The 13717-nt window shown below is 40.5% G+C and overlaps 1 pseudogene; it reads right to left on the bottom strand.

Annotated features, from left to right (window-relative positions):
* Positions 1-11951: 11951 nt before the first annotated feature.
* On the bottom strand, positions 11952-12888 carry LOC116675880 (E3 ubiquitin/ISG15 ligase TRIM25-like; annotated as a pseudogene).
* Between the last annotated feature and the right edge of the window lie 829 nt (positions 12889-13717).

Below are 13717 nucleotides of genomic sequence, written 5' to 3'. Positions count from 1 at the left end.
TTAAATGAATGAATATGTTCAGTGTGTTAGTTATGAAATAGAGAAATTGAAGATAAACATTCCTGTCTTTAAGTGTGAATTGTGTATGATCAACAATTCAAAGGTCTGTTCTTCAGCTTTATCTTGTTGTGTATTGTGTCTCTCTGATGCTGCTGCATTTAAAGAAAGAGTCATAAGCAACACATACTGTTTCTAGGTAATCACTAGTGACATGAAACATTCCAACACAACACATCAAAAACACTATGAAAGCTTTGTATTTATGTCACTATATTTCGTTGATTTATGTTGATTTTGTTGCAAACAGAATTCCCAGGCCTGCTCTGCCTCTGTTTCATTGATAAAAAAAAGAACAGCCCCACTTTCCCTCCAAGTATAGAAAAACATCACCTGTGAACTGTAGTTGTGTTTCACATAAAACTGTCAGTACAAAAAGATCTTGGGCCCTTTAAAAAAGTTGTTGTAATCATTTTAATTTAGTTTCATTCATATGTGATCCCTGTTTAACATATATTGTCTTTATGACATAGTTATGTGAATCTATGAAGTCTTGTTGGGAGAAACAAAATAATAGATTATTTGAAAAGACAGGATTATCTACAGTTCATCAAATCATTGAAGTCACATTTCCAGAGAAACATGTAATCAATGGACAGAAAAAGATCAAGTTTAACAAATCAAGAGTAATGGATTGCAATTTGTAATCAGTGTCATTAGAAAATCATCTCAATTGTGATTTATTTAATGTTACATAGCATAGAGATTTATTGTAAAGTGGCATATGATAATAAACAGACCTATTCACAATGTAATTTTGTCTCTTTTTATCAATTTTTTCCCACTGATGTGAAATGACCAGAGGACAATAATGACATGTTGAAACCTCCGGAACAAAACCCAAATGAGTTGTTTTATTAACCTTCACACTCCTGGTCATCTGGGTGTGATAGCGGCATTCAAACCTGTCCAAAGGAACCACACCACAGGGGAAACCAACCCTAGTGGGATTCAGCTGAACTAAATGAGGCAGGTGTTAAAGCCTGAGTCCTTTTTTCGGTCCTCTTGGATGACAGATGCCTGCAGAAACCCCCTTATCATAGCAGCCTGAGCCACGCAATAATCATTGTTCAGCTACATCATCTGCAAACTTAAACTGCCCCAGTTATTACTCTCTGCTGACTTGCCAGAAGATGGAGCTGTTGACTTGTATTTTTCAGGATCAAAATGACGTAAAGCAGTGATGAGAAGATGACTAATGGTGTAGTTAAGTCAACCTTTGTCAAGTCCAAGACCAGGACTAGTTAGGACCGAGTCCAAATGAAAGACAGAATAGAATCTTCTTCAAGACCACTTAGCGTCTCTTGCATCGCATACATTATGAACAGGTAACTATCTCTTTTATTTTAAGATAATGACTTTGCATTATTTTTTGTAATGATCCACAAGCAAGTGCAACGTAACAACACTGTAGGATCAATTTAGGCCATAGACAGGTGTCAAATGTGTCCCTAAAAAATAAAAAAAATTTCCCATTCTGGAACTTATCACGTGTCTTGAAGAATCCACAGTACAAAGTGCCCAGTGACATTGTGTCTGTGGCCAAAATCAAAAAAAGCTTTGCTGCTCGGCTCCTAATTATCATCAAGGGATTTATTGGAAATTTCCTCGGGTACGTAAGGTATATCAAATGTGACCAATCACACTCATCCCAGAGCTAAGAAATATAGTACACCCAAAAGTAAATGAAAGAGCAAGACACACTAATGGGGTTGGTTATTGACTGCTACCCTGGAAACTGTTTTTTTCACTTCATCAAAGGACCAAAAATGTAGTCTATTTAGCAAAATTGTGATAAGATATTCAGTAATCTCTATTCCTCTCTCTCTGAGGAGGACTAGGCTCTCCTTCGAGTCACCTGCATGCCACAACTAACATTTGGTGTAGCTGTGTTGTTGTCTGGATGGAAACAGCAGACGTTCAGAGTCTTAGGGCTTAAACTCGCTGTGAAGTGACAGAAACAGGTTGAGATGACAAAGAAAAAAAGGTGTGGCAATTTGAACTTTGATCAACTGGGAACTATTGGGGAGTTGGGACCCTGGGAGGAAACCTGGAGAGAGCAATGAAACTCAGGGGTCTCCTGGGAAAATGGGGAGGGTTGGAGAGTAGGAATGCAGAAGTAGATGAAGTAGTTGTCACAAAAACTAGTGTTGTTATGATATGTATCAGCTCTGGAGCTCTCAATATGTCACACTTCTAAGAAATCAATCCTGTGTTTATTTAACGTGACAATTGTGTTCTAAGGGTTCAAACCCTGAAGGGGGGTTGAGTTCGTCCCAGGTTAAAGATAGGCCATAAAAAACACTTCAGAACACTTTGCAAAGGGCTTAGCAAGTAATTGTCCATAACTCTACCTCTTGCTGCTATACTTCCTCTTTCTTTATCCAGTAATTAAACAGAAATCTATCTTCAAAGAAATGGTGGTTCCAGTAGTCCAAGCCAAGTTCTCCGTCCCAACTAAGAAAATACGGACGCTGGGTGGTGCCCCTCAGCGTCCATTACGATGCAAAAAGCCCCATTCAGCATGTGGAAACTTGTGGAAGTTTCTGTACAGCGAGGGAGGAATTTGAGTGAAGAAGAGACCTTGTTGAAACAAAATAAAGACAGGCTGCAAACTGGATTGAAGGTTTAGGTATTCGGTGGAAGGGTTTAATTGTTTTCTGCAGAGAACAATCAAATGACGAGAACAGCTTTCACAATGAACAGAGTTACAAAGTGGCCACGGTTCTGGTAAATACAATCAGTAATACCCCTCCTTATATCCTCCTTATATCTGTCTCTAGTGCGTCAAGAATGACTGTAGCCGTCATTCTGTCTGAGAAATCAGAGATTTATCTCGTCTGTAGAAGGCCTCATGGCTCCAACCTTGCTTACAGTGGAGAAATGCAGAGTCAGAACATTTTGAGCTGTCTCCAACACTGGAGGACTTATTTTAGGATATACACATATTTCAGAGGCAAATTGAAGGATTTACTTATAATGAAAAAATCTCTTAAGAGATGAACAATTATTGAAAGAAAATCATTGTCTACACTCACCGGCCACTTTATTAGGTACACCTGTCCAACTGCTCGTTAACACTTAATTTCTAAGCAGCCAATCACATGGCGGCAACTCAGTGCATTTAGGCATGTAGACATGGTCAAGAGAATCTCCTGCAGTTCAAACCGAGCATCAGTATGGGGCAGAAAGGTGATTTGAGTGACTTTGAACGTGGCATGATTGTTGGTGCCAGAAGGGCTGGTCTGAGTATTTCAGAAACTGCTAATCTACTGGGATTTTCACGCACAACCATCTCTAGGGTTTACAGAGAATGGTCCGAAAAAGAAAAAACATCCAGTGAGCGGCAGTTCTGTGGGCGGAAATGCCTTGTTGATGCCAGAGGTCAGAGGAGAATGGCCAGACTGGTTTGAGCTGATAGAAGGGCAACAGTGACTCAAATAACCACCCGTTACAACCAAGGTGGGCAGAAGAGCATCTCTGAACGCACAGTACGTCCAACTTTGAGGCAGATGGGCTACAGCAGCAGAAGACCACATCGGGTGCCACTCCTTTCAGCTAAGAACAGGAAACTGAGACTACAATTTGCACAAGCTCATCGAAATTGGACAATAGAAGATTGGAAAAACGTTGCCTGGTCTGATGAGTCTCGATTTCTGCTGCGACAGTCGGATGGTAGGGTCAGAATTTGACGTCTACAACATGAAAGCATGGATCCATCCTGCCTTGTATCAACGGTTCAGGCTGGTGGTGGTGGTGTCATGGTGTGGGGAATATTTTCTTTGGGCCCCTTGGTACCAATTGAGCATCGTTGCAACGCCACAGCCTACCTGAGTATTGTTGCTGACCATGTCCATCCCTTTATGACCATAATGTACCCAACTTCTGATGGCTACTTTCAGCAGGATAATGCGCCATGTCATAAAGCTGGAATCATCACAGACTGGTTTCTTGAACATGACAATGAGTTGGCTGTACTCAAATGGCCTCCACAGTCACCAGATCTCAATCCAATAGAGCATCTTTGGGATGTGGTGGAACGGGAGATTCGCATCATGGATGTGCAGCCGACAAATCTGCGGCAACTGTGTGATGCCATCATGTCAACATGGACCAAACTCCCTGAGGAATGCTTCCAGCACCTTGTTGAATCTATGCCACCAAGAACTGAGGCAGTTCTGAAGGCAAAAGGGGGTCCAACCCGTTACTAGCATGGGGTACCTAATAAAGTGGCCGGTGAGTGTATGTAATTTTCCCATTACATTATGTACAGGGTCAACTCATGGCCGGGCTGAAGGCCGCGTAACAGTTTGGAAATATGTACCTGTGTCTGTAAGTGACACTTAAACCTTGAATGTTAGTTAATGACCAGATTCTTTGAGTGTTGGAAGTTTGGGCTCTTGAATAAAGGTTTGCAACTGCAAATTCAACTGGTAAAAATGGGTCATTTTAATGATTACCCTTGTCTGGTATTCGGGTCAAAAGAAGAAAAATGGTACAAGTTACATTTTTTCTACCTGAAAATCAACGGCCTTACCTTATTTTCTGTAATAAACATGTATTCCTGACTCAATTCAGAACACTGTTCTGGATATGACCACTTGTGTTTTTTCCATAGTGGATTTTTAACATGAATTGTAACTTTATGACAAAAACTTGCATTTTTAATTGTGTTCTAGAGACGGATTGCATTCCCTAAATAAATATGTTATCTCAATTGTTTGAAATTGAGATAATATATTTGTTAATGGATTATGAAGGTAGCTTTTATTTTGAGAATTGTTTTTAAAACCCAAATAAGTCACGGGTCAATTTGACCCGAGGGACACGAGAGGGTCCCGAAAGTGAAGACAACACAAGGGTTAAGAGAGTTAATAGAAAGGTATTAGACATTAAATAAACGATTGCTGGAATGGCATGGTAACTCATGTTTTTGCATTTTAAATCTGTTTAATAGTTACATTGAATTGTTAAGTTATAATTGTTACTTAATTTATTCTTGACAATAGAGACCTTGAACATTTTGTTTGTATAGTTCTTCTCAAAGATGGTTGCCTGTACTCTTTTTCAAAAGAAAAAGGTCTAATTTCCATTGTGTGACTGTGAGTTGGTAAAACACTGAAAAACTGACATTACTTGTTTACTCTTGATTTGTTTTACAGTAAAACAGTAATGTCAGTTCATTTTTAGCTACTGTCACTGCAGTGAAATTAGACATTTTATTTTGAAAGGTTACTAGTGGTTACAGGCAACCATCTTTAGGGAACAATACAATCTGTTTTAGTGTCAAAAAATTTACACTAGAATATACTACTATATATTATGAAAAAAAGTAGTATTTAAGTGACCAAATAGTATCGGAAAAAATTATTGAATAGTGTTGAAACAACGTGATGAAATTGTGAAGGATTAAAATGTTCCAAGAGCACAAATTACTTTATCAAAACATGTTTCAATCACTCTGTCTCAACACAACATACACAGGTTTATTGAACATGAATACCTTGTGTTAATTTACTCAATTGTTTAATCTGCTGCCAAAGCAAAACATCTGTGTGCAACCAATGTCCACGATTGAATTAATCCAACATGTTATTTTTTTCAGTGTACCCCCAGACCCCCCTAGGGAGAGCCCCCCCCACATTACAAATCCTAATCTAAACCCTGAAGGATAACGATGCTGAAAGAGCCCCAAAATTGCTTTGTATGCGGCAAAATATGGGTTACCCCCCCCCCCCCCCCCATATCTCATGGTGTGTGTGTGTGTGTGTCTCTGTGTGTGTGCGCGCATGTGTTTTGAGAGTGTGTGTGTGTGTGAGTGTGTGTGTGTGTGTGAGTGAGTGTGTGCATGTGTGAGTGAGTGGGGGCGCGTGTGTGTGTGTCTGTGCATGTCTGTGTGTGTGTGTGTGTGTGTGTGTGTTTGGCAGGTTACTTTAAAAAGTAATTAGTTACAGTTACTTCTTCCAAGAAGTAACTAAATTAGATACTCAGTTACAAATTATGAAATTAGATACCTATTTTACCTATATACCGATAACTATTTACTTCAGAGTAACTAATGCGTACTTTCATGTACATTTTTAAATGCTCTGAAATGTCTGTGTAGGTGAGTGGGTGTGTGTGTGTGTGGGTGTGTGTGTGTGTGTGTGTGTGTGTGTGTGTGTAGTGTGTTAGGTGTGTGTGTGTGTGTGTGTGTGGTGTTGTGTGTGTGTGTGTGTGTGTGTGTGTGTGTGTGTGTGTGTGTGTGATAGAGCGATGGAGAAGTGAGAGAGTAGCCACTTTAGAGTCAAAGTGAGCCCCCCCCCCTGTATTAAGGCCGTTGATCCCTGGGTAGAGAGCTGATGCTGGAGATGAGGGATAAAGACGTCATGGTTGGTAAAAACAGGAAAAGAGATGATGACGGTTGCCATGGTGACCGGACTGATAACATTTCACTGGACTCAATCTATCGCAATCTACGCATGCAACCAATGCCTGCTGTCGAGCTAACGCTAGCCGCGCACACCCCCACACACACACACACACAGACACACACACACACACACAACACACACACACAGACAGAGAGCTGATGCTGCAAAGTTTTCCGATGATGAGATAAAGAAGTCGGAAAAGTGACAGCGGTGTCATTGGGGGGGGGGGGGGGGGGGGGCTTATCTGATCTGAGAGGTGTCAGTGGGGGGGGGGGGGTGTAGAGTGTATCTGAGCTACGTGACTGACAGCGGTGTCAGTGTCCTGGACCTCGGAGCAGAATGGCTGCAGTCCCAGAGCTCTCCTTCCTGCTGGTCTCTCTCATCAGCAGCCCACGCAGGAGAACACATCTTCATCAGAGAGGAAGGGTCCTCTTACACCTTCACCCCCCCCAAAGACCACACCTCCTGCCTGATCTCCAGGTCTGTTGGTGGGGAGAACCTGGTCCTGTGGAACCCTCTGACCTCTGGTCCAACCAGTCCTCAGTACCTGGACCCCTGAAACAACGACTGGTCAGCGATGTGGAGACTTCTTTCTACAGCATCCTCAACCTGACCCAGTCCGACTCCGGCCCGTACCGAGAGGAGTGCTGGACCGAGGGCACCGTAACCCATGGCAACAACATCACTATCATGGTTTGTACTTCAGTAGATTCACGGTCACCGAGAGAGATCAGAGCGAGACAGGAGAAACAGTGGACCTGCCATGTAGGGGCCAGCTGGTAATCACAACGTCCTGTGGATCAAACAGGACTCTGGATATGACAAAAGACATGGAGCAAGTTTTTGGTGGACAAGACGACATCAGAGATGGACGATGTTAGAGAAGATACCAAGTGGTGGACGATGTTAGAGAAGATACCAAGTGGTAACAAACTCATCAGATCTTCGTGTTTCCAACGTCACGGTAACAGACTTCAGACGGTTCAGATGTCTGGTGATGGACCAGCAGCGGTGTGGTCAGCAGTCGACTGGTAAAGTTGAGACCATCGTCTGAGATGATCTACGGCTCAGAGGGACAGACCGCCGTTTGCCGTGCACCGTCGCTGACTCCACTGATGAACAGCCCCCCCGCTGGTCTACAGGATCTCCTCTGACCTAGGACTCCTGAACCAAACTGATCCTTCAGTAGACCAGAACTACTCGGGTGTTTTCGTCTCTGATGTTAAATCACTCAGGGTCTGTACTACTGTAAAGTCTCTATGAGAGAGCAAGTGTATCATCTGTTGGTGTGTCCCCCATTTGGCCCCCCCGCTGTAGAGCTCTTCTCAGAGGGAGAATGATGTCACTCTCAGGTGCACAGGTAGGGGGGGGGGGTAGGTGGCATGATGGGTTTCATCAAGTCAGACCGAACAGAGGGAAGAGTCTTTAATGTAGGGTTTGGTCAGAGCATGAGCAGAGTGAGCTGGGACTATCGTAACAGGACCCTGGTTGTCTCTAATGTCTCATGGGGGACCGCGGGGGGTACGGGTTGTGTAGTTATTGATGATTTCCAGTGCATGTCCACAGAGAGGATGGTGGTGGTCTACGTGGAGCCCTTTGGGGTCTACTCCACCTTCTTCAAAGTGAGATGCTCAGTGCTCAGCGTCCTGCTGCTGATGCTCTGGGCTGCTGTAGTCGCTGTGAGGAGATACACACACACACACACACACACACCACATACACACACACACACACACACACACACAGAGGGAGAGATGAACAAAGATGGGAAACAAGACATAAATGAGCTCAATGAATATTATATAAGAATAATATAATAAAATATAATACTAATATAAATACAATCATATATTATTTTAAAATTATAATATTGTGAAAATGAATAATAATAATAATGATAATATCATTGAATACTGTTATAATAATATAATAATATTATAATAGATGTGAAAGTAGAAGGTAACCTTTGATCCGACATTAGTATGTGGTGTGTATATGTAGATGTTTATTATTGTACTTATAATGTATTATATTATGTATAATATATATATATTATATAGAATATATATATATAATAATATATATATAATATTAATTGATTAGTTGTCTTGTCAGGATTATGTTGTGGGGTGGGGTGGGGGGTTCGGGGGATATATATTATGATGTATTATATAGTTAGTTGATCTTGTCGGAGTTGTTGTTGGGGGAATGTGTAAATATATATTGGTTTAATATTTTAACATGTTGGAATTCACTTTTCAACGTTACTGTCACCTTAGAGATTATTACTGATTGTTTTATATTAATGTGTGTGTGTTGTTTGTGTGTGTATATTATGGGATGTTGTGTATTATCTATGAAGGAATATGATTGTCTTTATGCATTATAATGGCTGTATGTTGCAGTGTTGTTTGTGTTCAACGTGTTATTATATCTTGGTCTGTATCTATAATCTATCGTCTGAATATAAACATTATAAAAATGAAGTGATTTTTGATTCATTTTTATAAACAACAACGCCACACACACACACACACACACACACACACCACACACACAGATACAACCACACAGACATACACGCAAACACACACACACACCACACAGATGCAAACATACACACACACACACAGATACACACACACACAGACAAACCACACACACACACACACACACACACCACACACACACACAACACCCAGACACACAAGAGGAGAGAGAGAGATTACAGACATGAACAGAAATGATGGATAAGACAAAAAGTACTCTATGAATATTATTACAATATTATAGTAATATAAATACATAACATATTATTTTATACAATAATATCAATAATAATAAAATAATATGATAATAGTAATAAATCATATAATTATATTAAGTCCTATATAATATGATTATAGAATTAAATAAATATAATAATTTGAATGGTAGAAGGTACCCTTGATCCTGACATAGTATAGTGGGTGGTATATGTAGATGATATTATATGTACTTATAATGTATATATATATTATATTCTATATGTATATATATATATATATAATATATATATATATATATATATATATATGTATATAATGACTTAGTTGATCTTGTCAGATGTTGTTTGGGGGGGGGGGGAGTGCGAAAGTAGTACAAAAGTAGTGATTACTCCATGGAGTCTGGTGGAGTATTCTGCTCTATACACGCTAAAAGTAGTGATTATTTACATGGAGTCTAGTGGAGATATGCTGCTCTATACACGCTAAAAGTAGTGATTATTTACAGGAGTCTGGTGAAGATATGCTGCTCTATACACGCTAAAAGTAGTGATTATTTACATGGAGTCTGGTGGAGATATGCTGCTCTATACAGGCTGAAAGTACTTGCACAATCAATTATTGTTGGACTCTTTCAGAGAGATTATGCAACATTTAAATGTGGCTTTAAACAATAATGTCACTTCCAACACAGAAAACTAAAGTTTTGTTATTGTCAGACGTCACCAGCTAGAAAAGCTCTGCAGAACAACTAGAGATGAAAACATGAAGAATGTCTCAGGTGCTACAGCAGGCCGTTTTAACATTAAATCAAACCACACTCTATCTGTAATTACATTTAGATATAATAATAGCATTTCTCCTGTCAAAGTGATATTCTAACTAGTCAAAATGGTAATTCAAGATATGCACAATAACATTCTTACTTGTAGAAATGTTTTTCAAGATATCTACAACTTTAATCAGTCAAAACTACATTTAAATCCTTAAATAGTACAAGTGGCTGTTTAAATATTTAGTAGCTAGACTGGATATTATTGCAGATATCTGTATTTATTTTTTCCTAGTGAGAAAGCACTTTCTAGATATCTGAACTAGATTTTATTAGAAATATGTCCCCATCCTGTTGTGTAGACCAGTTTTTATTAAAGAACAGCAGTGCTGACAAAGCTCTGCTTACTAAACATGTCCTCCAGTCACTTTAGATACGCTCAAAATTGGATTTATTCTTTCACTTCTTTTGACTTTATTCTCAAAACGCAAAAACAACTTCTATCTCTGATTTATTCTTTTAATGTCTGGCACTAATACTGAAAGTTCAACTTTATTCTCAATAAAAGATCATCCTGCCTGAAATCCACTTGTGTGTAAACAGGTTCTCACTGCTTACTCAGGCCTTGTGTTCAACACCTTGCTTTATTTCACCGTTTTTATTCTACAATCACATATTTACACATTCTTTGACTCATAAACCATCTTACAAGAATTCATGAAACAATAGAAAATGGCCAAAGTGACCAGTAATTATCAAAAACTTTCACACAATCTAGAAACATCCATTAACTTTTTAACGCGGTATAACAAGACACACACTGTGTTCTGGAGACATTATGGGATGGAATGGCCTCGCTCTTAATGAAGCCTCATGACACAATGAAATATTCAGCAATATGTTTTTTGTGGCTGCACATCAAATACTAAGAATGTTATCTGATGACATAATCAACACATTAATTTGATGCATCATGACACACGTTATGTAGACGATATCTATTTAACCTCTGTTAAACCCACAGACATTTATTATAACTTCCAGAGAATCAGTTTCTAAAGACACCAAATGTCAAGATAATGTTTGATTCAATTTGCAAATAATTACTGATCAGTCAATCAATAAAGTGTAAATCAGTCACCACAGGAAACAGATTCTGTAGAAAATAAGATGTAAATATATGATATGTACATTTGTTCCCTTGATTGAAATGAATCAATACCTGAAATGAGATCAGTGAGTAGTTTTCTCTGACAGGAGAGATGATCAGAGGGGCAGAGTTTTTAAAACCACCAGCATTATTACAGGGACTGAAGAATGGAAGAGCTTCTCAGTGAAGGAGCAGCCAGGAAAGGAGTAGATAAGAGCTGCAGCATCTACGTCATAAAAGGAGACCAGACCCTCGTCATAATCCCCAAACACCCCCACCTTCTGAGGAGGAGAATTCAGAGAGAGACGGACTGGAGGCCAGCAAGAGCTTTGTACTCATTTTCTTTCTCAACCATTCATCCAGAAAGTACCAGTCTGAGGACCTCAGTGTGATGGTTCCCTTCCTGTCGATCGACTCTCTGACCACTCCTAAAGTCCATTAGTCTTTCCTTTAACTTGAACCTCAAAGTAAAATCTGCCTGAAGAGAAACTCTGGTTTCCTAAAACACAACCACAATCAGAAACTCTCTCTGGGTTTCTGGGAGATTCTTCCTCACATCACTATGATTCACTGTTCCCACATCAGACGGATGAGTTCAGGAGTGCTGTATCAGGATCAAGAGTCCATCCACTGCATACCGCTGGACCCTCTTCAGCTCGGCTTCAAGCAGCTTCTTCATCTCTGTACTGAGTGTCTCCTTCAGGTGAACCACAGCTTTCACCACAAGTCCCCTCATATGATGATTGACAGACGCTGACCCTGTCCAATCCTCGGTGGGTGGAGGTTGTTGGATGTTAAAGGACGGGGACCCCCTGGAGAAGATGGAGGTGGTCTTCAGAGCGTGAAAGCTGCTCCACCTCAGTGCTTCTCTTCATCAGCTCAGAGATTTCTTGTTCCAGATCTTTGATGAAAGCTTCGGCCTGTTTATCTGTTGTTTTCTGCTTCTCTTTGATGGTGTTGATGAGCTCATTCAGGCCTCTCTCAACAGACTCCTTCAGAGAAGTGAAGACCTGAACACCTTCTCTATCTCTCTGTCTGCATCTTCCTCACTGAGGTCCCTGAGTGTTTGAGCTCCTGAATCTTCAGTCGTCTCTTCTGGATCATCTGCTGAATTTCAGCCTCTGTCTTCCCCCAGATCCACCTTCTTCCTTTCCTTCCCATTCTTCTGTAAGAGGAACAACATCATGGTCTTGTGGTCTAAAACAGTGCAAGCATGCAGACACATGTCTGGTCGCTCTTACAGAACAGCTCTAGAGTTTATCGTGCTCGTACATCATCCGCTTCCAGGTTCTCCACAGGTGTCAACCAGCTGATGTCTTTTCAGACCTGACGTGGTCCATGAGCTCCATGTGAGTCTCACAGTAGGAGACCAGACACACCAGGCAGGACTTCAGGGCCTTCAGTTTGGTTCCAGTGCAGACGTATTGGGGACTTCTCCTGGTTTGGACACTTGTTGCTCTGAGCTGCTGCTGCTGGTTTTCCTGTTGAGCTGATTGTCTGAACTGAGCGCCATCTCAGAGAACAAAGTGTTGACCCTCAAATCAGATCTGGTGGTAAAAACGATCCTTACACAGGGGACACAGGTACTGGTCTTTAGTATTACAGTGTTCAATAATGCAGTTCTTGCAGAAGTTGTGACCACATGGTGTGGGGACAGGATCCTTGAACCATCCAGACAGATTGAGCACAGAAACTGATCTTCAGACTACAGATACTTTGCAGCAGCCACATCTACACACAGTGGGAATAAAAGAAAAAATATCAATATTAGTTAACAGGGTACACTAATGACAAGATGTAAAAAAACATGTCCAACAATGTTACTTAGCATTAAAAGTGTCATAATTTACCAAATGAGACAGAGCTATAGTCCGTAGTTTCCACCGTCCCCATGAGGAATTCTAAGTAATGACAACAATTCAGCACATAATTCGCCGGTTGACACCATGCTGAGAATAGAGAGAGTTTTGTAGAGCTGAGAGTCTTAAGTGCCCATATTATAAAAACAATCAAATACAATTTCTGGATTTGGGTGTTATTTTGTGACTCTGGTGCTTCCACACGCATGCAGACTCGGAAAAAAACTATCCATGTACTCTGCCTTCAGTCTCCGGTGAGCTGTTCAGAATCGGCAGGGCCGTCTACTCGGCCCAAACATTTGGTGTGTGTGAACCACTTTAGTAATACCACATCAACTGTTTCTCTAACTTCGGGCGGGCGGTAAAAGCAGAATTATCCGGGAGACTTCTTCTAAACGAAGACACACTTCCAACTTAGCGAGGATATCTGCAGACGAGGGACATGTCACTAGTTCTCTACAGTTTCTTGCAGTGATGAAAATAAGTATTTGAACACACCGCTATTTTGCAAGTTCTCCCCCTTAGAAACATAAAGGGTCTGAAATTGTCATCGTAGGTGCATGTCCACTGTGAGAGCATCATCTAAAAAAAAAAGATCCAGACAATCACAATGTATGATTTTTTAACTATTTATTTGTATGATACAGCTGCAAATAAGTATTTGACCACCTGAGAAAATCAATGTTAATATTTAGTGCAGT

Source organism: Etheostoma spectabile, unplaced genomic scaffold (genome assembly GCF_008692095.1).
Source record: "Etheostoma spectabile isolate EspeVRDwgs_2016 unplaced genomic scaffold, UIUC_Espe_1.0 scaffold00002387, whole genome shotgun sequence".
Classification (NCBI taxonomy): Eukaryota; Metazoa; Chordata; class Actinopteri; order Perciformes; family Percidae; genus Etheostoma; species Etheostoma spectabile.
This window is presented reverse-complemented; position numbering and strand designations above follow the sequence as displayed.